This window comes from Plectrocnemia conspersa, unplaced genomic scaffold (genome assembly GCF_051122295.1).
Source record: "Plectrocnemia conspersa isolate PC_06_02 unplaced genomic scaffold, ASM5112229v1 ptg000007l, whole genome shotgun sequence".
Classification (NCBI taxonomy): Eukaryota; Metazoa; Arthropoda; class Insecta; order Trichoptera; family Polycentropodidae; genus Plectrocnemia; species Plectrocnemia conspersa.
This window is the reverse complement of record NW_028277171.1, coordinates 2,349,673-2,377,081: the sequence shown is the minus strand read 5'-3', so window position 1 is coordinate 2,377,081 and position 27,409 is coordinate 2,349,673. Positions and strand designations below refer to the sequence as shown.

At 32.0% G+C, this 27,409-nt stretch overlaps 1 protein-coding gene across 4 annotated transcripts in view; it reads left to right on the top strand.

Moving 5' to 3' along the window:
- eys (eyes shut) overlaps positions 1-27,409 on the top strand; it is a 41,403-nt gene that overhangs the window by 3,172 nt on the left and 10,822 nt on the right. The window contains exon 1 of one of the 4 annotated variants that reach the window (XM_088188832.1): positions 901-1,020. The exons of 2 other annotated variants lie outside the window; for them this stretch is intronic. The gene's annotated coding sequence lies outside the window, so the exon portion shown is untranslated. Of the gene's footprint in view, positions 1-900; positions 1,021-1,221; positions 1,363-27,409 lie in introns of those variants that run through there. One more of the 4 variants, XM_088188831.1, reaches the window with a different exon arrangement.

Sequence of the window (27,409 nt, the reverse complement as noted above, 5' to 3'; positions counted from 1 at the left end):
TTTTGTTATGTTTAAGTATTGTTATATTTATGTATATATACGTTTTTTTATGTTTTATAATTTTAAAATTTGTTTTCGACCATCGTGGCGCATTGAGGTAACCTGTTAGGCCACGATGGTCTTAATTCAATCTAAAAAATAAATTTAAAAAAATAAATAAATAAATATAGATAATTTTACCTCATTGTATTTTTAGTGTTCCAATTTTGGAACATCTCGAAAAACTCGTATAAAACCATTACAAATGTGGAAAAAATAAAAATTTTGTTGTGTGTCAAATATCATTATAAATTATTAAAATTTTCATATAATTTAAGAAAAAAATCGTGTAAAAATGGGTTAAATATACGTATATGTTTATATTAATGTGAATTTTCGCTGTGTGCATTTTTTCTGCTGGATTTATGCAACCTAGGAGTATTTGACCTAGGTTGCATAAATCCGGCAACAATGGATTTTAAGTTTTTCGTTTTCTGCTACCGGCTCATTATTTGTGCCGTTCACAATATATCGCTTTTTATATTTTTTCCTTTCAGGTAGGCCGCTAAAACGCCGTTTTATCTACACGTATACAGTGTGCCTAACAAGTACCCAGTTTGAAAGGTATTTTTATTTTCTTAAAATAATAACCACTATTTATTTTTAATAAAATAGACTAAATAGTATTACACAATACCTAAATCAGAAGCAACTTCAAACAAAACTTTGAGTTGCCGTTGTACGGACGATTTTTCCGCTGGCCGAATTTTCTGCGCAGTCCTTTATCAACCCACTGTATGTACAACGTTCTCTGACTTTATGGTGTAGCGTTTATTTTACAAACAAAAATGAAAGAGGATATCTACTATCAAGTTTCAACAACCTATCTACCGCATAATAATTACAAACTGTTTTATTTTAGCGCCGTTATTCGAGATTCTTCTTACGCCCCCGGGGCCAAGTGGCGTCAACTCGAATTTGCATACTTTTCACTACCCCCTCGAGAGGATACTTTCCAAAGAGTCTTCGACAAGTATAATAGTAGGTATCTTTCGAAAAGCCTAGTCCCGGCGACGCGTTGTCACCCTGTGCGTCTGTGTTGTTTACGGGTCGCTATGCCGACGGGTGCGGGTGGGCGCGTGTCATCTCGCAGTTACGCCACCCCCTGCACACACACAACCTCCCACTCTCTCGGCCGCCCCTTCGAGTCGGGCCGACGAACCAGTCTGCTCCTGTGGGCCTCGGGCCGTCGACAAGTTCCACCAGGAGAGAGCGAATCAACGTCCAAAGGGATGACTTGGATTCCGATAGATTCGGTTTGAACTCCGACTCCAACTTTAATAGGAGGGTCACCGGATTGGGGGTGATAATTTTTCACGCGAGGTATGTAAGCTCAACATATTTATTTGAAAGATTATCGCGAAAAATGGACGGAAAACTACTTTAAACCTTACTTTACGTTAAGGTTGCTATGGCATTATCAAAGAAAACAACTTTGAAAAAATTGGTTGCTTCGGTTACTTTTTATATACATAATAGTGCAGATGAGCAATATTTTTATTTCATTTTGTATAATACCAAAGATAGCTAAACTATTAAGGATTGCATCTACTTAATACTAAAAAATACTCAGTGGAAAAATAGTATTATATGTATAAGACAATTTCTTCTGACTTTTTATATAAAATTACAGTGGCAGAAATATTGAAGTTTTATTTCAATTCATTCTTTTTTATCTAATTGATTGTTGCCATTTATACAAAAAGAGTTGAGAGTTTGAGGGTTACTTTTGATGAGGATTTTTTATTTATTGATTGATGTTCATATTCTGAACTTACTTCTTGCTATTTTTAAAAAGAGTAATGCTGTTAAAGATATGTGATATCAGTGTATGTTAAATATTTTTAATTAATTTCATATAAAATGCTCGGTAAAACAGCATGTTTACCTGATTTTTTCGACTTTTATAGATCGTTCATTATAATATTTAAAAATTTATAAAAATGCATTATTCATTTTTAAGCGGTATCGCCGTACTTGTACGGCAGTCAAACTTTCACTACTTCGAGTCATTCCAGATAGTTATATATATGCATATACAACTGAAGAAATGATTAATAAAAAATATTAATATTTTTAATTTAATTTAATGTAAATAAATTCTATATAAAATAATATTAGTACGAAATAAATTATTATAACAAAAAAAAATTATATATATGTTACATTATTTTTTTTAACATTTATAATCGTGTGATTATTTGCATTTATTTTAATTGAAAAATAAATATGTTTATTCACGTTCACACGAGAATCCACAAATTAAATTTATTACGTAGCCCATATTAAATAAATATATATAATACAGAAGGATCAGTGAAAATGCAAATGTGAAGTTACAGAAAAAAAAACTGTTCTTATTTTATCGTTACTGTGCTCTATTGAATATTTCATATACATTATCCATGTTTTTAATGTTTTCGTATTTCAATTTCTTTTTATATATGGGTTACTCTATTTTGATCAATGGTATAGTCGGTGACTAAAACCCGAAAGACCTGTGTTCAAATCCCATATGAACATTTGTGTTTTTTTATTTTTTATATAATTACTATCTAGCAGATCGGAATTGGTGATTTAAATTAATTGATGCACTATCGTAATATCGTAAATTACTCCTTTAATAGTTACTCATGTATATTTACTATTTTACTAAATGATTTTCAATTAAAATTATTTGATATACTATAGATAACTTAAGTAAATCATATTAAAATTACTCATGTATTTAAACTATTTTTTTATTAACTAATTAGATAATAATTAAGTACAAGTTTAATGTATTTAATTATTAGTCAGGTATGTTTATATATTCCTAAATATTATTAGTACTTTTTAATTTATTTGTACTATTTTATATTTCAATTATTTACGTTAAATCAAATTAAAACACATATTAAATAAATATATGTTTTTTATTCATTATTCCTTCAGTTATATTTATATGTAAATACATATATAACCTCTTAGGATAACTCAAAACAGTGAAAGTTCAACCACCGGTACAGCCGTACATGTACGGCGATATCGCATAGAGGGTTAATAGGGTATTTTAATATATTCTTAAATATTATAATAAACGATCTAGAAAAGTAATCCTTAGTTTAATCAAGCGATGAGCATTTTATATGAATTTGTGATTCTTATATAAATATAATTCCGATCGATCATCACAGATTCGGTTTTCTTAGATATTCCTAATCTTACTGATGAATATCATGCTGATTAATTTAAACCGAACGAGGTCGTACATAGATATTATGTATAAAAAACTCTAATAATGAGCTATTCATTAAAATTATCATATTATTTAAAAGTCTGTTTGCTTTTGAGAAGATGTGGCAATGCAAGAGCGTGTTCATGGGCAAAAATATATGTTTTACCCATTATGTTTCTTTTCATTATTATTATTATTATTTCAAATTAAATAAACTTAACCATAACTTCATTTATTTTTCATTTTTGATTTATATATGTATGTTCTAGATGTATTATTTTTATAAAATCCAACAATATCATAATCGATTCGATCTAACAATTAAAATAATGTTTCATGAAGAAATTATATTTTCTATAGATAAATAAATATATAATAGAAAACTCGTTGTTTTTTCAACGGGTAAAATATAGCTTTTAAAATCTCTTATTATTCTTATCTGTTTACTGGATAAATATCGTATATTTTTGTAAAAACATTTTAAAATATACAGATGAGTAATTTTATATATTAATTAAAACATACTATAGTATCTGTATATTTATTTTTAAATGATTTGTTAAACATACTTAGATATTTATGGGTATAGATACTTTTTTACAAGCTGAATCATTTTTTCATCAGCTAGCATGCTTTTAAACTAATTGTATCATTAGGTTATATATTAATCTTAATATTATAACAAATGTATTGTTAAATTGGGTCAAATGTTGACTTACATATATTACTTTTACATGCATGGTATATTGTGGGTTAGTTCAACGTTTGAGTTAGCTAAATTATATTATACAAATATGTACATGGCACAAGTAATATGTATTGTATTTTATTGAATTATGTATATTTCTGTATAAAAGTTTTTTATTTTAATTTTATTATTTATTGTAGAATATTTTTGAAGCATTATTTTATTTTTATATTATTATTTATTATTTTCATATTAATTTCTAACTTATATATAATACTAAAACATTCATCTTCAATATTTCTTAAGCATTTAACCATTCCAATCTATCAATCATACTACAACAACTAGTAAATTTATTTTATTTAAAACTACTCTCATTGCGCTATTTTGTAATTTTTGCAAAATAATTTTATCTAATTTATTATGCCTGCACTACACTCTCTGGAAGCTGTCCAACCCGAAGTTACAACTGAAATCGGCCAAGATCTACGACTTCGAGTAAGCAACCACACTGTCGCAAATTTCATATGTCGTCCGGACGGCGGCTTCTCTCACGCACAGCCGGCATATTTGCGCGCGATCGAAAAAAGTGCCAAATATTCGCAATTTTTAAATTGTCATATAATTAAAATAACGCTACTGATAATTATAAAAGTTTGTGTAGGCACTCACCAATGCAATATCAATGAAAGCTTTTCGGTCGTAAATATTCAATTTACGCAAAATCTTTGTCGGCTTTTGCAAAATGTCATAAAGCATAAAAATGATACTTCAGAATACGAACACCACATCTGTGACTATCCTAGAATTTGTTGCCATCAATTCTAAATAAGAATTAGTTATGGTGTGACATTTATATAAACCGATCTAGGAAAATACATAAGGATATTTGAAACGATTTTTTTAACAAAATCAAATACCGCTAATTATTTTTTAATTATTTAATTTTGTATGAAAAAAAAATAAAATAACGATGTCTGTTAGAAGAATATACTATCAAAAATATAATTAATCTCTTTTGCTGCCCTAAAATATTCAAAGATATCAGTAAGAGTCTGTTGAAGTCCCCGATAAGCACGAAGTGTTATAACTTGACCACGTGACCACGATGCAGCGCTCGACATGCGTGTTAACCATAGGACGCCTACGCGCATACTGAAATTGCACCAAGTTACTCCTTCTATCTCAGTTTGCGAAACATCATATCATTATCTCTCTCCCTTTCGTCACTAAAACGCAAAGTATCTCATCACTCGCGCTCGAAAGAGCAGCTCTGACTTCAGTCCCTTTGACTCGGAAATAATGCCGACAATGTTCAGAAGCGCTCGAACTGGCCAAGTCGATTGAATTACCGCCACTTTACCTCCCGTTTTCGGTAACCTCGGACAACTCGGATTTTAGAGCGGGCAGAACCGAACTCGACCGAAGTAACCCACTATATTCTTCGTCCTTGGCCAACCTTGGCCAACTTCCAGAGATTGTAGTGCAGGAATTAAACATATCTTATATTATTGCACAATAATTAAAATGGTGCAATATAATACTATTATTAAAAACAAATAGTAGGTATATTTAACATATTTTTCATCCTGGATAATATAACTATTTTCCTACTATTTGATTTATTAAGTAACTACAATAATCCTTGAAAAAATATAAATATAAATATTCTTATATTATTATCTAACACAGTTGCATTCTCATTTAGTTCAAGTACATTATTTTTTATTATATTGTTATATTATAACTTAATTCATTATTTAATTTTTTTACAACTACAGATTTCTGATATGAGAGTATCAGTCAAAGTGAATTCAAACCGAAATTTGGTTAATAGGAGAGCGTAAAAACAATTATCACTTCTCAGAAGTCAAAAATTCACGTCAAATGCAATAAAATCGTGTCGGCGCCGTCGCAGTGGCATTATTTTTTAAATAGTTGTATGCTTTTTTAATAGCTGCCATTTTGAAACAATACGGTGGACAACAAGTGTTGCTTTTTGAAATTCAAATCACACGATTCTTTATTTTTTTTATTAGCCATCATTTTGAAACAAGATGGTGGTTCAAACTGACAAATTAATTTTGCCGTAATTTTTACAGAAAAATATATATTTAGTGTATTTCTTAAGAAATTACCTAAAAGATAAAAGCACTTATAATTTTTAATGTTATACAATGAATGTTATTGGCAACAGTTCAGGAATTATTTCAAAAAACGAATTTTTTGTAGCACTTCTTTAAAAAGGTACATTGTCAATGAAATGTTTTTATAACTTTAATATTTTGCTAATTTAAAAATCTAATTGCGATACTTACTATTAAAATATAAATTAGCTTTTGATTCACAGAAGTGTATAAAAATGTGATCTGATTTACAAATATTACGCATAAATATCAATACAAGGTTTGTGTCGAAAACTCATTAGAAATTTATATGTTTAAAAATGTAAGAATATGCCCATTTATGTCCATCGTTTATTCATGGAAAAGGGTGTGAGCTAACGCTTTCAAAGCCGTTCTAATAAATTACATTGAGAGCAATAAAAAAAAATGGCATAGAATAGAATAAATCGATGGTTGTTAAATATTTTATTTCGTTTTCTTTTTATCGAGTAAATTTATTCGACACGAGATTTTATATTTCGACGAATTTGCCTTTTCGTTGATATCAATAAATAATAACAATAACAACATCTAAGATGAATTGTTAGAACATTTGTTGATTTTATGCCGACTGTTAATAGTTAATAAAATAATATTAGTGCAGTAAATTAATTGTTACATTTCTTGTATAATATTTGTACAAGAAGTTTCGTTCAAGTCAATAAGTACATTTCACAGTTCGCACAAAGAGGATACATAGTTTCAATGACTATTGATTAATAGCAAACGTAAACCTATTATCACTTTCCTGTCATCGGCGATAACGAGTTGTTGGGAAATTGTTGATAGATATAATTACACAGATATTATATAATAATAGCTGTGCAAAATTTCGCAAACGCCTAAGATAATAAGCCCCGGTATTAACGAAGATATTGCGAAAACTTCTTGATAAGTTTTTCCTCGTTCCCGTCCAATTTAGAAGTCTTCGTCAGAATATTTTTAATCAGTTTTTTAATATTACATTATTACGTACATTTTTAATAATGTTAGATGTATCTTACTGTGTTTAAAAATATGTTTTTCATTCGAATATTACCTTGAAAATATTCGTGATAATAAATATAATACATAAAACACTTAACAAAAGGTATACGTTTAGAAAGCAGTAGATCGAAGTTTTCCATTTCATTTATTCTTTTATGAAAACATTAGATCGATCGTGTTTTTCTCTACAGAAAACTATTGTTGTGTTTCGGCAGTTGTCCATAACGTAAAATAATATAAAAAATGTCGTATAAAAGAGAAAATAGGGAGATACGTATTATATTCAATTTTATATATTTCGGTGAATAAATTAAAAATAACGAACGTTTTTAGATACTTTAAATCAATATTTAAATAATAGTTAATATAAAAATATATTAACTATGTATTAATAGTAGTTATATTTTATTATTTAAAAATATAAGTATCTTAATATTTATATTATATATACTATATCATTTAACTTTTATTTTTAATCTAAATATGTCTCAATCCAATATCTACTGAATTAAAGATACAGTTCGTTTATATCGTTTTTGTGAATTTCACTAGGCTAACAAAACCAGAATGGCAAAAGGCTGGTGGCAAAAGCAAATGGCAATAGTGGCACTAGTTTGCCATTGCCACTTATATTTACTTTTAACAAGAGCGAGATACATTTTTTGCATTTAAAACCATATTATGCTAAAAACTGTTTGTTTGGATTAAAAAACACACCACTAAAGTAATATTATTTTTATTATAACTATTATTATTTTACTTTAAAATTATTTTAATATGTACACAAATCCGTATAAAACGCATAAGTTAGTTGCAAATCTCAAAATAATAAAATTGTCAGGATCATACCTTGGGCGTGATACTAAATTATTTGCAATAGTTTTTACGCATGCGTTATACAAGCGCACGTGCCGATCGCCTTTTTGAGCGTACTAGGACTAATCGTAAATAAGCTTTTAAAATGCATCCAAACTAGGGAATGCGTAACAGATTCCAATACAAGATATGCACTGCGACCGCGCCGACACGATTTTATCGCTTTTGACGTGATTTTTTGCATTCTGAGAAGTGATAATTGTTTTTGCGCTCTCCTATTGAGCAAGATTCGGTTTGAATATACTTTGATCAGCTCTCTTATGTTAGAAGTCTATAGTAATATTGGTAAGGATAGTGTAATATTTAAGTACGGACAATCTATAGAGCAATATGCGAGATGCGACGTCTGTTTCAAAATGGTGGGCCTTTCCAACATTTTGTTTTGTACAAAGAACGAATTCTGCGAATTTCGGGCATAGTAGATACCACCGCTATTGTATTGCTTTAACGTGAATTTTTACTTCTAAGAAGTGATAATCGTTTTTGCGCTCTTCTGTTGATAAAAATTCGGTTTTAATATACTTTTATCAGCCCTCTTATATTAGAAGTCCATAGTAATATCGGTAAGGATAACTATCATAACGTAATATCGAAATGCAAACAAACTATGGTGCAATATGTGAGAGGCGATGTCTGTCTGTACGTATTCTTCCGCTTATTTTCCCTTGAGAGATGAGTTGGCTTAGTTTTTGGACTTGACCATATAAGTTCTAAAACTATAATTTGTTTTAGAACTTTCATTGGGTTAGGTTTGGGTTTGAACAGCAAATGGACGTTTCGCAACTGTTAAATTGAGCTTCATAGAATTTTTAGAACAGCATATTAGCACCTATCAGTTAAATTATATTTTCGCTAGTAGAAATATCTATTGTTGAAAATGTACTAGTGAACATATAACTTGATTAAAAAAATACACATTCGCTGTAACATTTATACATAAATAAATATTTATTACTACATACAGAAAAGGGTTGAAATCATATAATTTTACTAGCAGATAATTTTTATTTTCACTGTTAAAAATATATATCTACTGGTGAAAATGTATTCCGATATGATTTTACTGAAATGACATGTTTTTAAAAATATTTTCGGGATGGAATCGAAACTGTTTTTTCTAGATTTTCTTTTAGGAATAACCACATGAAACTGAATGTATTATTTCATTATTTTACTGCATTAAATCTAGTTGTCAAATTACCGATAATACAATCTATAAAAACATTGAATTAAAATAATTCAGCCGGTGCTGTTGTTGATTTTTCGTTATTTCTTCGCTTCTTCCTTAGAATACCTACATGTACTGCAACTAATTTATATTCGTTGAATATTTCTTTTCATGTCTAATATTTTTTACGTTCAAAAATCAATTTGCTAAGAATTTTAACACAAACGGAGCCACGTCAAAAATCTACAATTCTTTGAATAATAATGTTTATTGGGAAAGTACTACCTAGAAAGTGGGTGCTTTTGAAGGCAATGTTCCGCTCCTTTTATTTCTTGTATATATAAAAAGGGCTAAAGAAACTTATATCTGAAACACATCAGTACATACATCTCATACAACTGTAGTTTAACTCAGATTCATTATTTGAGGTCATTTTATAATTTTTTTATACGTATATTCTTGCTATAATTTTTTTCAGAGTCGAGCCTCGGGAATTTGTCCCCTCTCGGCCTGCATATAACAACAAAATTATATCCAATTAGAGAGCGCAATTTTTTTCCGTTACCGTCATAGTGTGAACGATCGGTTATCGTCGTTAATCGACTACTATTATGTTATTAAAGATAAGAAGTAAGTAATCATATTATTAAGGATAATAAATTCATATAGATACTCTTTAAATTTATTTATATACGAATTATTATCAAATTATTAAGAACACAGAGGGAATAATTGATTATAAGAAACGCATACGTGAGGAGATGTTTGAGCAACAATTATATCCTGTAACGTTCTATAAACACGTACATTGGATAAACCTTGTTAAACAAATCAAACATGTACACACATACACGGCTTTATTCGCGTGCATCCACTTTGCGCAATTTATGATAATTCTACGTAGAATTTTATTAGATAAACCCTCATAACCGTATAAAGTGGGTAGTCCATACGTGTGTGCACTGTCCGCGTACGCTTTGCTCCAACCTCCCTATATTCCCCAATTCCCTTGGCTTTATTACGCCAAAACAAGCATTTTACGGTAGTCGTATTTACGTACGTAGAGCGGAGAATGTATAAAAATACGTTATATGTTTATATGATTGCGCGCCGGCATTGAGAGCATCTGAACGGCATGCTTCTGACATATTTTTAATGAAGGGCGTTTTAGGCCTTCTCTCCCCCACCTTCATTTCCCGGCCGGCGTCCCTGCATTGGAAAAAGCCTATTTTATAATTTAAGGGTTGGAGTCCATCTAGGGGTAGTCTCGCGAGAACGCTCGTTTTAAATGTCTTGATAAAAGAGTAAACAAATCATTCGTATTCTGGATCTTATAACAAAATCATTTCCTTGTGCAGTGGTCTCAAATATTTTTGATAGCGTACCCTAAAACATAAAATATAAATAGTATGTAAGCACATTTTATGTACATCTTTTCCTATTTTATAAATTATATATTTATTTCGAAACAAACCACAGATTTTTTTGTGTAATTTCAATCCAAAATAAATGATGCGCTTATTTCATATCATATATTATTCTTTCTACTGATAACAGACACTTGATATATGAACTTTTTCATTAAAAAGTCGTCAAATGAAAATATTTTATAATATTTAATTTGGGGGACAGAAGGGCCACCCCCCCCCCATCTTTTTTTGCCCTTTTAATGAAATGCTATGAATTTTAATAAAATCGATATATTAAAAAAACAACCACTGACTAGCCATTTCCCCCCCCCCCCTTTAAAAAATCCGAAATGGCTTAAATTAAATTATTTTATTTACTCAAAAATTAATATATTATAATTATATTTTTTTAAAGTTGAAAAAATTAGTCGCTACAATTTTGTTTTTGTATGCTAAGACTGCGCAGCGAAATTTAAATTGAAAAAAATGTGTTTTCACTAGTATAAATATAATTTTACTAACTCAGCAAGTAAAACGGACGGATAATCTAGTACGCATATTTCCACGTGATCAGAAATTCTATGGACGTCATTTGGGGGGGGGCAGGTAGGACATTTACTCCTTCCCTTTGAATTTGGCAAGAAAAATGCATATCATGTAACGAAATAATATGAATTGAAATGAAATCGAAATATTATAATAAACGACAACTGACTAGCCAACTTTTGCCCCGCCCCTGAAAAAATCTGAAATAGATTCCTCATTCTAAACCACAAATTCTCGATTTATCCTTCAAAGAAAATCTATAAAAACAGTCCCGAATCTGTCCTAAAAATATTTTTAAAAATATGTTATTTCTGTGAAATATTATCGGAATACGTTTTCACCGGTAGATGTATTTTATTCTAGTTAAAATATAATTTATCTGGCATGTTGTTACAGTGAATGTGTATTTTTGGGTGAAGTTATATTTTCACTAGTAAAATGTCTATAAAACTCAATTTTTCAGTTGCGATACATACATTTTCTGTTCAAACCAAAACCTAACCCACACAAATTAAGCAAACCTAATTTAACGTAATGAAAGTTCTATAAATTAGTTTCAGTTTTAGTGTAGTAAAATACTTTTTTAATTGAACTTGTTCAAACCTAACCAAAGCCTAAAACTAGTTTTAGAACTTTCATTCAGATTTTTTATTATATGCAGATGACTTGAAAATTTACAAAAACTGCATTCGATTTCTGATTCTCTCCACCTGCAGGAGGATCTCAACTCTATATGGAAATGGGCTTGCTATAACCAATTGCCTTTCAGTGTAAAGAAATGTCACACAATTTCATTTTCAAGGTCGTTAATGCCGGCAAACTATGCCTACCATCTAGGCGGATATTTTCTGGAAAGGTTTTCTTCAACTTAGGATTTAGAAGTGATTTTCGAAGAACGTTGGAAATTTAGCCAGCACATTGCAGAGACTCATAGCAAATCATTAAAAATGCTTTAACTTGAGAAATGCGCGCTACTTCAGGAATACTTCAGTATTGCGCACTCTTTATGATACTCTAGTCCGCAGCATACTATAAACTAGCTCCATCATTTGGATCCTAGGCGTAGTGAGTCAATGTAATGAATTGAAGCTGGAAAAAGTACAGCGTAAATTACTTCGATATTTATACTTGAAGGAATACGGGTATTATCCGTTCTTGTTTCCCAGTGCTTTTATTTTAGGAGCACTGGGATACGTTTCTATGTCGACTCGCAGAAGTGTTTATATAATTAAACACTTCTGGAAATTGCTCAAGGGCATCGTAGACAATCCTTCAGTGCTCGAGAAGGTGGTTATAGTTCTCGGTCGCGTCCACTATTCTTGCCTGTAAAGTCTAGAACTGGAGCACTTGCCAACTCTTCTCTGGCAAAGGCCGTTCGTCTACTCAATTCTGTCCATAGAGATATTGACATTTTCTCGTGCACATATGGAGTTTTGGTTCAGTTCGTATGGGACAATGCACACCTATTGAGGTGATTTGTGTCTGTTATTTTATCTTGTTTTTCATGTTTTTACTTATTGTTTATGAGTGTGTGTGTATTTATGCGTATATGAAATTGTATGTATGCATACTATATATTTATATGTATTGTAATATATTTTATACTTTTGTCAATAGTGACGCATTGGGTTTACCTGTCAGGTCACGATGGTTATAATTTTAATAAATAAATAAATAAATAAATTAGCTCAAGCTCAACAAATAAACTAAGCCATATCAATTTTCAGAGGAAAATAAGCAGAAGAAGTACAGACTGATAGGCACTAGTGAAATAATATGCTGCTCTAAAATATTTTGTCTTAACTCAATTTGACAGTTGCGAAACGCTTATTTACTGTTCTGTTTAATAATACCAAACCTAACCTAATGAAAGTTCTAAAACTATTAGTTTTAGAACTTTCACAGATTTTTAAACAGGCTGTGTTTAGCTAAATAACTTTGATATTTAACATTGTGAATATCTGATTTAAATTACATCGCATAACACAACAAAAACCGTTATAGCCCATATATTATGTAGATAAACATTTTGATTGAGAGTGGTTTAGGGGTCTCTCGGGATGGTCGAAGAAGCTACATTGAATTTTTTGAAAGTTGTCACATGAGACCCTCTGAAACAGGTCGTAATGTTGAATTATTGATACTGATATTTCCATTGAATCAATACCGTTATTTCTGCATTGAAAAATCGGCCGGAATACCGGTATCGAAAGCGCTAGGCACACCCCGAAGGCAGTTTACGCGAAGGATGTTCCGTATTTTATGTTTTCTTGCGTTCGTCCGTCGTAAATTCCATCGATTTTGGCATTTACATAAAAGAAAGAAGGCTTTTGGCAGTAGGAGCGATTAAGGGTACGTGACTTTGGTCGAGTTTGTTGCGGGCGCATCTGTCGGCGGCGATTTTTCCCGGTCGGTTTTTCCCGTTTCCCGCTCACGCACGAGGACGGAGCAGTTCGGGTCACGCGAGAGAATTAATAGCAAACGGTGCACGTGGACCAGGTGGTACGGCCCGCGTGAATCAATACTCTGGCCCGCACACAACTTTTCCACTTCGGGCTTTTCCACCGTGTAGACCACTTTGTGACTGGAATTAGCGCGATTAAAAAAAATGTGTGATGTCGCTGAAAAAAGTTTCGGGATGGCGAGCACACCGGGGACAAGTTTTGCAAATTTTCCGCTCGCAACGTAAACGTCGAGTAACCTTTTTGAATATTAAATTTGTTTGCTTAATGAATCTACTTTGTCTTGTGCGAAGCGGTTATTGTGTGTATTCGAACGTATTACGTGCAAACAGAAATTCCCAGACGCTCGCCTTGTCGACGCTTGTTTATCTTTAGCTCGTGTGATATGACAGAACATATCAAACTATTGTTGAGGATGACAGCTGTGATCTGAAATCGTATAGCAATAACATAACATTAGCTAATTAAACTATCTGATTCGAGATATATGAAAGTAACACTAATACATTTCGCTTCGACGTAATTACGACTGGATTTTAGTGATATCCTAAATATCACTAACCATATGATTTTTTATAACTCTGGACATAGATTTTGAAAAGGCGTTCGATAGAGTTAATCACAATTTACTTGATTACAATGATCTAATTTCAGATTTTCAGATGGTCTCATAAACCAATTCTCAAATTACTTGACCATTTTATTAAGTATGAAAACTCATTTTCAGTACGATATAAGACGTCTACTGGAGTACATCAAGGATCCAACTGGGTCCATTTTTGTTTCTATTGCTCATTCATGACATAGAAATAGCAATAAATCGTTTTTTGCCTCCTGCAGATCGATGTGATCTTGATTCTTTATGGAAGTGGGCTCGCTATAATCGTTTGCCTTTCAGTGTAAAGAAAAGTAACACAATTTAATTTTCAAGATGGTCAATGTCTACGGAATATTCCTAGTAATCTCAGCAGATAAGTCTTCCTTTAATAAGGATCTAGGTATGACTTTCGAAAAACACTGTAAATTCAAACCCCACATTGTAGAGACTTACAACAGATCGATAAAAATGCACTGTTTTAACTTAAGAAATGCGCGCTATATTTTAGTATTGCGCACTCTTTATGATGCCCTAGTCTGCAGCATACTAGAAGCTGACTTTGTTATATAGATTTCAGGCGTAATGAGTCAATATAATGAATTAAGACTAAAAAATGTACAACGTAAATTCCTGCGATATTTATATTTGAAAGAATACGGGTACTATCTATTCCTGTTTCCCAGTTCTTTCACTTTGGAAGCGCAATGATTTTGAATTTCGTTGTTAACTCGCAGACGTGTTAATATAATTAAACATTTTTGGAAATTGTTCAAAGGCATAGTAGACAACCCTTCAGTGCTCGATCAGCTCCAAATATGAGCTCCGGAAGGTGGTCATAGTTTTCGGTCGCGTCCACTGTTCTTGCTTGTGAAGTCTAGGACTGGATCACTTGCCAAATCTTCTCTGGCAATGATCGTCCGTCTGTCCAGTACTATGCGTTGAGATATTGACATTTTCTCGTGCACACCTGTTGAGGTGATTTGTCTGTCCTTTTATCGTGTTTTAGTTATATGTGTGTGTGTGTGTGCGTATATGTATGTGTATGTATGTGTATGTATATATGTAGATATTTGTATATATTTCTAAATTTTATTATATTTTATGCTTTATTGAATGTCACGATGGTCTTAATTTTAATAATTAAATAAATATATAAGAACCGTACATAATTTGGGAGGGGAGGGGCAAAATGAATTAGTAATACCTATATTATTGTATCAATTCATGTAGTATGCTTATTACAAAAGAATGAATAAATTATGATGGAAAATATTTTTTTAATACGAATAAAAAAATTTATTGAGCTGAATCGTTTTTTTCTGGAACAATTTTTTTTAATAGATTCGGAACGAAAACCAAAATGAAAAAAGATTGAAGATTCGAAGCCCTGTATGCAACACAATTTGACAGTTGCGAAACGTCCGTTTTCTGTTCTAACCCAAACCTAACTATTTTATTTAATAAAAAATAAAAAATATTTTTTTTAATATTTCAATTCAGTAAAATCATATCGACATACATTTTATTAGTAAAAATATAGTTTATATGGCTTGTGCTAGTAAAATGATATTATTTTAACTTTTTCATACATAAAAAAATATACATTTACATCCTTTTCATTTTTAATTTACATGCGATGTGCTAATGTTACAGTGAATGAGAATTTTTCAGTGAAAATATTACGAATCATAATTAAATTGAAATATATCGCCCACTCCCCATCCTCCAGGAAAAAGCTAGCAAAAAATTACTTCCCTGATTCTAAGCCAGAAATTCTCTGGTTATTCCGCAAAGAAAATCTAAAAACCAGTCTCGAATCTATCCCGAAAATATTTTTTAAAATATGTTATTTCAGTGAAATAATATCGGAATACATTTTCACCGATAGATATGTAGTTTTAACAGTGAAAATATAATTTATATGGCAGGGGCTAGTAAAATTATATGATTTCAACTTGTCCATATATACTTATCGATATTTATTTATATGTAAAGTATAAATGTTATGGTGAATGTATATTTTTTAGTAAAGTTATATTTTCAATAGTGAAGTGAAAAAATACTATTTTCACCAGTAGATATATATTTCTTCTAATGAAAATATAATTTAACTAATAAGCGCTAGTGAAATTACATGCTGCTCTAAAATATCTATGAAACTCAATTTTTCAAACTCAATTGCGAAACGTACATTTGCTGTTCAAAACCAAACCTAACATAATGAAACATCTGAAAGTTCTAAAACTAATTATGGCAAGTCTAAAATACAAACTAATCTAACTCATCTAATGTAAATAGACGTCGCCTCTCGCATATTGCTCTATAGTTTGTCTGCACTTCGATTTAAAAATATTTTAAAAAATATGATAGCTATCCTTACCAATATTTATACGGACTTTTGATATGAGAGAATTGGGTAAATTATATTCAAATCGAATTTTGGTCCAATAGGAGGGCACAAAAACAATTATCACTTCTCAGAAGGCAAAAAGTCACGTCAAAAGCAATAATATCGTGTCGGTGCCGTCGCAACTGCGATTTCATATGACTCATATGATTGCGACTTCATATGATTCTCACTTATTGTAAGTAACAATATTGTTATAAAAAAGTCCTAATATAAACGCTAGATAACCGAGCGTTTTCACTGCGACGTCATGATTTTATTGCTTTTGACGTAGATTCTAATCAGGGACGTCATTTGGTATGCGTAATTTAATCAAATACTATCAATCCTAATAAAATCTTAATATTAAAAAAAATGATCATTGACTGGCCTACTTTTTCCCTCCCTTGGAAAAAAGTTAAAATGACGTCCCTGATAAAACCCTGGAGGCTTTATACGAATTTATCTATTTCGTAAATATATTATATGAGTCGTTCAGAAATAAAAGTTACTATTTGCCATTTTGCCCGAAGTTGTGTTGATTATGCAGTAAAAATGTAAAAAACTTGTAAAACAAAATATTTTTGCCTTGCTGAAGTACAAACCTGGTTCGTTACTGGCGTTTTTTTAAATAAAATAGTAGTGTGTCATTTTTTAGAAATATTTTTAATCAACTATAGCCTCGGATAATGATATTGGTTTTCCTTCAATTTTTCACTTCTTTGAAAAAATTAAATCAAATCCTGCTTTAAGCCCGAAATGATGCGATAATCAAAAGATTTTTTTGCAAATTATATTTGGATAGGAATCTCAAGAGTCGCGTCGAAGCATATACTAAAATGTCACTGCTTCAAACTAGTATTTTTGTACAAATTTATTAAAACGAACCGGTTTAATGCGCGTTTTTAACGCGTACTGAGTGAGCAGGTCGCATTTGTATTTAAATTAATTTATTTATTATTTTACATATTTGAAAAGTTGTTTTTTTTTCTTATTTTTTGCATATTATATTTGGATAAAAATCTTAATACTAAAATGTCACTGCTTGTGTACAAATTTATTAACACGAACCGGTTCAGTGTATCTTTTTGAGTCACGCCGATTCAGTTTTAGGCTACTTGTATTTTAAAATAACGTATTATTTTGACTAAAAAATTATTTATAAAAAATAAATCAATTACGCTTTATAATCCTATAAGCTGTTCTATAGCATCAAAATAATACATACGAAGCTTTAGATGTGGATACTCTTTTATATCAACATTTAGGGGATGAGTTGCGTAGTAATATAAATTTGGCGGAAATATTCCAGGAAATTGAATTATGTGACATCGCTAAAGATACAATTTGTATTCGCTTATACAATTTTGTTATGTGTAAATGTTTTCGCTTATGTTACTACTCTATTTTAACACAATTTACAATGTAAAATATTAGGGATCTTTAATATTATTGTTTGTATTTACATATTTATAAAAAAAAATATTTTGTGGTATATGTAATGATAAAGACTGAACCGAATGTTGTTATTTATATAGTGTAGGTTAAAATTTTTTTTAATAAATGTATATTAACCTGGGAACAGGCAGGTTATGAATAAAGTACGTTTTTCATCGTAGCTTTTTAATTAAAATAATATTTTTAACTTTATACTCTAGAAACAGTGTTATATTGTACGCTACATATACATAAGTTTTTCCTCATTTTCTTTGAGCAGGTTTAATCACCTGTCTGCATAGATTTATCTACCTTAGCTAAACAATTCTCCACTAGCAACGATGTTGGGTGGTCTGACAAGTACTTAATTGTATATGGTTTGCGGAACAACAATTGATTTTCTGTCATTTTCAGCTCTATATTTTTTTTAGAAAAAATATCATAATAACGGTATTGTTTCTATATACATATGTATATAATATCTTTTGGTGGTCAAATATAAATATTAGAAAAAAGTATAACTTGTAACGAAATGTATTTTAAATTAATATGACACTGATATTTATAATAATCAAAATATTGTGATTATAATTAAACTAAAAATCTGATTGTTTTATATCATTGAATAGCTTGCTTAAATAAAAATAGATTGCATCTCTGAGTATGCGTCTGTTTCTATATATATATATATTTAGTGTAGGTAAAAATAACTTCAACCAGGAAACGTCGGTGGTTATTGATTGCTATATCCACATAGTACGTGTGAAATTATTCAAACGGTTGTGTGTACTCTGTACCTACCCCACGTGAACTACAAAGGCATCAAAATTGCACTATTGAAATTATAATCATAGACTACACATTTACCTTTCAATCAACCTTCTTGTTTGACATAAAAGCCCATCATATATTTATATTTGTGTATAAAATAGTGCGCCATTTCTAATTTAAATATAATAGTTCTATTTTCATATACAGTGAAGTATATCAATTATGGAAAACGTTTTGAAACCTAAAACCAATTCAATTTCTATGATAGCGTAATATAGAATTACTTCTATCTATTTTTATCGTATGTAATGGATAGGTATTGATCGAATTCTAAATTATTCATACCATTTCATGACATTTATTTTACCTATTTTATCTCAACTTTTCAACTCATTTCACATCAGTAAATCCAATCGACATTACAATCACACGTCTTCGTGAGTTCACAACGCGTTAAGTAGATTTATTTTATAGTTTTTGCTTATATAAAATTTATTTCATTGCAATTATAATACCATGTGTAGACATCATCACGCCACATTCCAACGACACTGAAATGGAAAACGTGGATCAATATAAAAACGATTATTACATGAACCACAACTGCTTTAAAATTTGCGTAGTAACTTCAATACTATTTCATATTTCATAATATTCAAAATTTTATTGCTAATTTGCATCTGTACTATACATTAGTTTAGCAGTGACGTCATTTGAAGGACAGGTAGGGGCATTTGCCCCTCCCCCCTAAATTTGCTACAAAAAAATGTAATGTATTTTAATGAAATATTTTTTTTTAAATGCACACTAACTGACCAACTTTCGATAAATCTCCGAGCGGTGGTGGATAAGCTGGCGCTGGTCTTCGAGTGGCTGCTTGTGACTGCCTTCTCCTCATCCGAGTACATTTTTAAGTATCCATGACTGCAAAGCTTGCTGCGCAATCACAATTATGCAGCGTTCATCCAGCCAATCGCTGCAGTCGCTTCTTAGAATGGCGAAAGCGACATTCGCCTGATGGGCATTGTACAAGGTCGTATTGCACTGCAACGAGAATCTTGTGGATCCGGTGTTTTTTAATATCCGTGACCTTTTCGCAACAAAGAAATATTCTCTCAATGACGGAGAATATTTACAGTGTAATTTATGGGATTTTCTGGTCGTAACAAGAGCTTTGTGTGGTCAATCCTTTACGCTTTTGTCTTATTTCCTTAGTGATAGATGATCAGTTTGGTCACAGTAAATTAACGCAATCTGCGTGTGATCGCTACAATATGTTTAAAACTCAATTTGACAGTTGCGAAACGTACATTTCTTGTTCAAACCCAAACCTAACCTACACGAATTAACTAATTATAGTCCAAAATGAAAAGTACGCTAATTTAATTCACGTAGCATGTATTCAATGTAGCTCTTTTTAAAGCTTTTGAAGAGTGGTGTCGACAACACATCGATACTTTAAAGAGTCGCGATTTCGAAAATCGTCGAAAACATCTTTGTGTCTATTCTATAACCTTGTGTAAGGGGAGCGTTTTTGAGCGCTAATAAGGGACGAAATCACGTCTCTTTAAAGTATGAGCTACATTGAATACATGCTACGTCAAATGTTGGAAAATTGCGTTTTTATCTACGTTGACTTTTAATGGTTTCGGGTCGTATAATTCCTTGTGCTATCGCAAATTAAATTTTTAATATATCGGCTATTTATATTGCTCGTGAGGAAGTATCGATTAGGTTTGCATCTAAAATTGATAGTGGTATAGCTGCACGGCTTCACAGACACGCTAGTCCCGAACTTAATTGGTCTAATTGAAACGTGTACATTTTTAGAAGTCCGTCCAGCCGTGATCGGCAGGCGGTGGGAAATGGAATGGAAAATGGATCAAACAAGTTTCCGGCACATCGGAGCAAAATCTCGTTTGATCCCATCGCACCATGGCCGAAGGGGTTATCGTGTCGGGGGGTCGTCAACCTTTTCACTCTGGTCGAGATAAGATCTCACTCGATAAGTCACCGAAGCTTTACTTCCGAGCTTTGTGCCGGTAGAAAAAAAATACGTATACACAGTAGCATCATCCTAAACAAACGGAGTAATTAAATTATTAATACCTCCACTCCTGTGCCGGAGTTTGGTTTGTTTCTCGCGGCGGACTAATTAAAACATTATGCAAAATTGCGGAAAGCCATTTCACGTCGGTCGACGCAGTTGGAAAATTTATGTGTTTTCTAAAAGGGTAAAAATATAGCAAAAAGCCGGACTCTGCGCTTTAAATATCAAATGAGTGAAATCGTATTAATCCACGATGTAAGGAAATCTTTTTTACTGTCGAGTTGTGACGTTTTTCTCGTTAACCCTTGTAACTGTGGATTTAACTAGAAAGTGTGTTTCCAGATGCGTCTGATTGTATTTTTAGCATATTATGTAGTGCGTTATATTATCACAGATGTTAATGTGGTTGATATGGTATTAAAAACAGGATTATCTAAATACATTACTTTCAAAAAGGTATATAACTCAAGATTTATGTTCAAATCCTGCAGCATAATCTGAAATCTAAATAATTAAATAATATTTGTTTGTTGGAACGAATGTTATGTTGTTTTTAATATAATATTTTTATTAACAATAATAAAATTTGAAACAGTGAAATTCATTCATTGCGTTCCGTTAGTACCAACCGTCGTGCCTTTTAACTTTAAAAAATATTGCAATTCACACTAAAACTACCTTCACCGTCTTAATTTCCTTCTTCCTCATCATCGGTATGTTTAATATAGAATTATACTACATATAACGTATCATCACTGATTTTTTTATTGCTTTAATTTTACTAAATAATTTTAAAATTGTAATTTAGCTATTAGATTTTTTTTTGTTCACTTAAAACTTCCAACATTTTCTTTGTCTCAACGCGTAAACCGAACAACTGCTTCATTCTATATTTAATATCATCTGACAATCTAAGTTCTCCGTGTGAACATCATTCATTTGTTTTAAATGCAGTAACATTAGTATCAGGTTGATCCATAAGTCATAAATTAAAACGTGTAATATATATATTCTCAGAAACGAGCACACTATGTGTCTCATTGAATTGTCTTTCATATCCAAGATGTCATTTAGGAGGGCAGGTGGATAAATATGCCCCACCCCCTTGTACTTTGTCAGAAAAATACATGTCATTTAATTAAATATATAAAATAATTCTTATGAAATCAATATATTAAAAAGAAAACGATCACTGACTTTTGCCCCCCTCTATGGAAAAAGTCCCTGATTCTAAATCATAAATTCTCGGGCTATCCCACAAAAAAAGCAAAAAAAAATGAATATGTAATTTCAGTTAAATCGTATCAGAATACATTTTCACCAGTAGATATATATTTTTACCAGTGAAAATATAATGTATTAGGCAGGTGCTAGTAAAATTACATTTATATACTTATCATTATTTATTTCCATGTGATGTACAGGAGGTGTAACTACTCTTTCCATTGCGTGCACCACTGCCGTTATTAGTACTTGGGCCCTACGAGTCCAACCCAATGGGCGGGCACCCAGCTTTTGACGGCTGGATGAGCGGGAACCACCCCCCGTAGTACTACATATTTATCAGAGTTTCGTTAGTATTTCTCTCGAGCGCACGAGGAGACGTTCTCTCGTTGACTGGCTTGCATTGCTTTGCATTGCGTTTGATCCTTGTTACAACACCACACACCTGATCTTCGGGGAAGTGGCAGCCTTGGCCCTCGGTTCCCCTAAGAGCCGAGCCCTTTGGTCTGCTTGTGTTCGTCTGCTATGCTTTTGCTCGTCATAAGTAGCGCCTCGAACTACCTCGGACTGCCAGTCCGAGAGCTAACTTTCCCTCAAGGGTTTGGGTTTTAACCTCAAGAGGGTGTGTGGTCAACCGGCGCGTGTGATGTACAAATATTACAGTGAATGTGTATTTTTCAGTGAAAATACTAAGAATTTTAATGAAATCTAAGTATTAAAAAAACTGGCAAACTTTTGCCCCCCCCCCCCCTCCAGCCATGAAAAAGTTGTTAAAAATTAGGTCTCTGATTCTAAACCAGAAATGTTCTGGTTATCCCTCAAAAAAAATATGAAATTTCAGTGAAATCATATCAGAATATTTTTTCACCTGAAGATATATAGTTTTAACAGTGAAAATATAATTTATCTGGCAGATGCTAGTAGAATTATTTGATTTATATTGATATTTACATTTACATTGTACTTATCAATATTTATTTAAATGCATTGTATAAATGTTACGGTGAGTGTGTTTTTTAGTAAAGTTATATTTTCACTAGTGAAGTCAAAATATTTTTTCACCAGTAGATATATATTTCTACTAGCGAAAATATAATATAACCTAACTATGAAGTTTTATGATGCTTTAAAATGTCTATGAAACTCATTTTGACAGTTGAAAACCTCCATTTGCTGTTCAAACCTAAACCTAACCTACATGAATTAAAACCCAATTTGACCTAATGAAAGTTTTAAAACTATTCATAGTCTTATAATTTGCATTAAAGTCTAAAATACAAACTGAGCCAAAACATTCCTCAGGTGAAAATAAGCGGAAGAAAAAACATATTGCTCTATAGTTCGCATATTGCTCTATAGTTCGTCTGCACTTCGATTTAGAAACATTTATAAAATATGATAGATAACTTTACCAATATTAATACGGACTTCTGATATGAGAGCATTGATCAAAGTGAATTTAAAGTAAATTTTGGTCAATAGGAGTGCGCAAAAATATTTATCACTTCTCAGAAGTCAAAAATTCACGTTAAAAGCAATAAAATCGTTTCGCAGTGGGAACGCTCGGTAACGATCGTTCCCACTGCGACGGCGACGGCTTAATGTTATGGCTTTTGACGTGGATTTTTGACTTCCGAGAAGGGATAATTCCTATTGGTCAAAATTCGGTTTAGATATGCTTCATAATATTGTTAATAAGTCTTAATGTGAACGGCAATAAAACGATTTTATTGCTTTTGACGTGGATTCTAAACAGGAACGGTATTTGGGATGGGGGGGGCATTTGTTCCCCCTAGACAGAAAAATTGCTATTTAGTGAAATACTATGCATCCTAATAAAGTCGAAATATTAAAAAAACGACCACTGACTATCCCACTTTGCCCTCCTCCCCCCCCCCCTCCTGAAAAAACCTGAAATCACTTCCCTGTTCGTATCTTACCAAATGCGTAACAATATCTTATTGGGGTGTAATTCTGTTGCGCGAGATTTTCCTCAGACTCATATTCTTCAAATAAACACCTTTCCTATTTTTTAAATGTCTGTGCACTGATGATGTAGGTGACACGTTGAACTTTTGTGCTAGCTTTTGCATCGTTAATCTCAGACGTGCTTTGGTGACAGCCCTAATATCCTCACTAACAACCTCTAAGGATTACCTAACGTAGATATGTATTATCAAAATTTCCGGAACGAATTTTTTAGAACTACATTTGACAATTTCTCAATTTAATGGTATCCTTGCCCATTGCATTACAGATCTTTTTAACTGCTATTGTCCAGCTTAAACTCATAATGCATAATATAGCTTAACTAAGATTATTTTAAAACAATAGAAAATTATAGCTTATAAAAAGTTATACATTTTTTTGCATATGTAAGAAAAATATCCAAATACTTATGGAACTACCTGATATTTAAAATCACCTCGTTTTATTTTATATGTAATGAATAACAACATATACGATGTTTATAAATTAAGACCCTGCTGTCGTATCAAATGTTTACAAAACCAATGGCAAAAAGGTAAAGGCGAAAGGGTTAAAAATTCTCGATATTGCTGATAAATCATTTCACATCATACATATACGACTTAGCTCGATTTCAATTTAATTACCTCGATTCATTAGTTTGGAAAAAGCTTATCTACAGCGATCAGTCAAAATTATGTAAATAATATTAATTACGTCATTATTTAATCCCAGACCCGATAAAACTTCTGGATTTATATGATAACCCATGACCTTTAGATCTTAATAATAATCTTTAAAGCATAACCTTCGGATCATTACATACAAAAATATATTACGCCTCTCTTTAACCCACTGACAAGATATTTATTTATAAATACATGGCCTAGTATATTAACACTAATGTAATAAAATAATATATTTTGAATATGTGCACGCATTATTATGAAGTACAAAGCTTATATTCATCGAGTGCACTCATCTATTAAATTTGTCTATTTCTCAAAGTTTCGACTCGCTTATGCTTATTTGTCAATATATTAACCGAAAATTGTGAAAGTTCCATACCTCTAATCTTAACAGAGATATTGTATTTGAAATTTGAAATGAGTTTTCAGCGCTGTCCGCTTTATCAGATTGTTTATCCCTGCATTTGATAGCATTGTGCATATACATAGTTGGTTTAGGTTCGCTATGTAAATAAGTAAACAGCGTCTGCCACGGTCGGGAATTTTAAATTAATGAAATAACCCCCCTTGTGCTACGCCACTGCGGTTTGGTTACCAAACTAGGATGTGATATACGGCCGGCTCGCTCGGAAGGATAACCGAAATTATAATTGGGGAAATTCCGATGTGGAATCAGTCATAAATCGCATTGTTGTGCTTAGAGTATGTAAACAAAGTTCTACGTTTCTTCAGTAGCAATTTAGCTAGGACCTTTTGTTCGCTCGCACACACATAAAAGATTAGGGTCGTAAATGCGAAGTTTTACACATCCGTCACCCCCAACCGACGGCGTCGGACTTAAAAAATCATTTTTCTCCACCCCGAAAAGGCGTAATGGCTGAAGGGGGTTGGTGGGTCTTAAAGGATCTGCGGGCAAAAAATGGAAATTTTGTCAAAATACGTTTATAAGAACGCCACTGTGCAATATCTGGTGCTTAAAGTGTCGTTTCCCAAAGTGGATAGGCCACTCTGTATGCCGAGTTGCGGAGTAGCTACAGTGCTACAGTAAACAATCATATATAACACCACGTGAAAACTAGACTTTTATAGATATTGCGAGCTCTGTATCTATTGAAAAATCAATGGAACCCAAACTTTACCGACAATAAACCATATTTGTGATAGTGATAGTTGATCAAACCTAACCGGAATTATAGTTAAAAATTCATGATTATGATTTATCAAATTATGGGATAAAATTCATTGCATTCTCGGCGTAGCGTATACCCAATGAAGCAAGTTGCTAAGGGGCGGTGTCGACAATCCGTCAATGCTCAGCGAAAAAATGTTGATGGTCCGCAGAAAAATCTGGATATTCATTAGAATTCATAGCATTTCATTAAATAACATGCATTTTTCTGGCCAAATTCAAATGGGTCCCTGATTAAAATCCACGTCAAATGCAATAAAATCGTGCCTTCGCCATTGCGGTGAAAACGCTCGGTTATCTAGCGTTCATACAAGGTAGGTAATAAAGATGAGCGGTTTAGAATAAATTATTTTAAAATATATACTATATGTAAATCTTATCGATTTTTTTAAAATTCATATTAAAGTAAACATTATATCTTAAAAATAACATTATCTATGTTGCACCATCGGGTTACAAATGTTCATATCTCGACCGCAAATTTGTAAAAACGCGCGTGGAATAGCAGTCATGTGTTCACGAATATTCTCTTTCAATTGGACTGTCGTAGCTGATTTGTTGTTGTAAACCTGACTCTTTAAGTATCTCCAGAGAAAAAAGTCAGGACCCTTGCGAAGCCATAGAATATCACCTCGACGCGAAATGAGACAGCCAATGATTCGTATAAACGTGTGGCATGTGGCGCCATCTTGTTTAAAACCATCTCCTCTTGTTGTTGGCAAGAATAAAACATGTAACATTGTTATGTACTGGTTGAAGATCAAAGTTACAGCGTCGCCTTGTTGGTTTTCGTTCTCGTAGCAGAAGCTCCAACTTCCTTAACCTGTTCCTTGGTTCTCATTTACCTTGGACGTGCCATAGAAGGTGGAGCCTGTAGCCTGCAATTTTCTGACAATCGCACAATCATTGAGACACTGATTTAGATCATGCAATCAGAACTCTACTTGAAAAAAACGTCTAACAAACTTACAATTATAAATAAATAAATAATGCAAATTATAAACAAATATATTAAAAAAAGTTTTATAGGAAAAAGTCAATGTAAAAAATATGAAATAAACTTGTCACTGGTTCCTGAGTTACCTAACTCCTTACTCCGTTGTAAGGCATTGCATTTAAGGTAATTTGGGGGGGGGGCAGGTGGGGGCATTGCCCCTCCCCCTTGAATTTGGCCAAAAAATGCAAGTCATTTAATGATATATAATGAATTTTAATGAAATCATAATATTGATATAGTTTTAGGGGGTAATAAGCGGAAGAAGGAGTACAGACAGACGTCGCGTCTCACATATCGCTCTATAGTATGTCTGCACTTTAGTATTACACTATTTAAAAATATTATAGCTATTCTTGTTGATATTACTACGGACTTTTGATTTGAGAGTGTTGGTTAAAATGTATTCAAATCGAATTTTGGTCAATAGGAGGGCGCAAAAACAATTATCACTTCTTAGAAGTCAAAAATTCACGTCAAAAGCAATAAAATCATGTCGGCGCTGTCGCAGTGGGAATGCTTTTATTGCTTTTGACGTGAATTTTA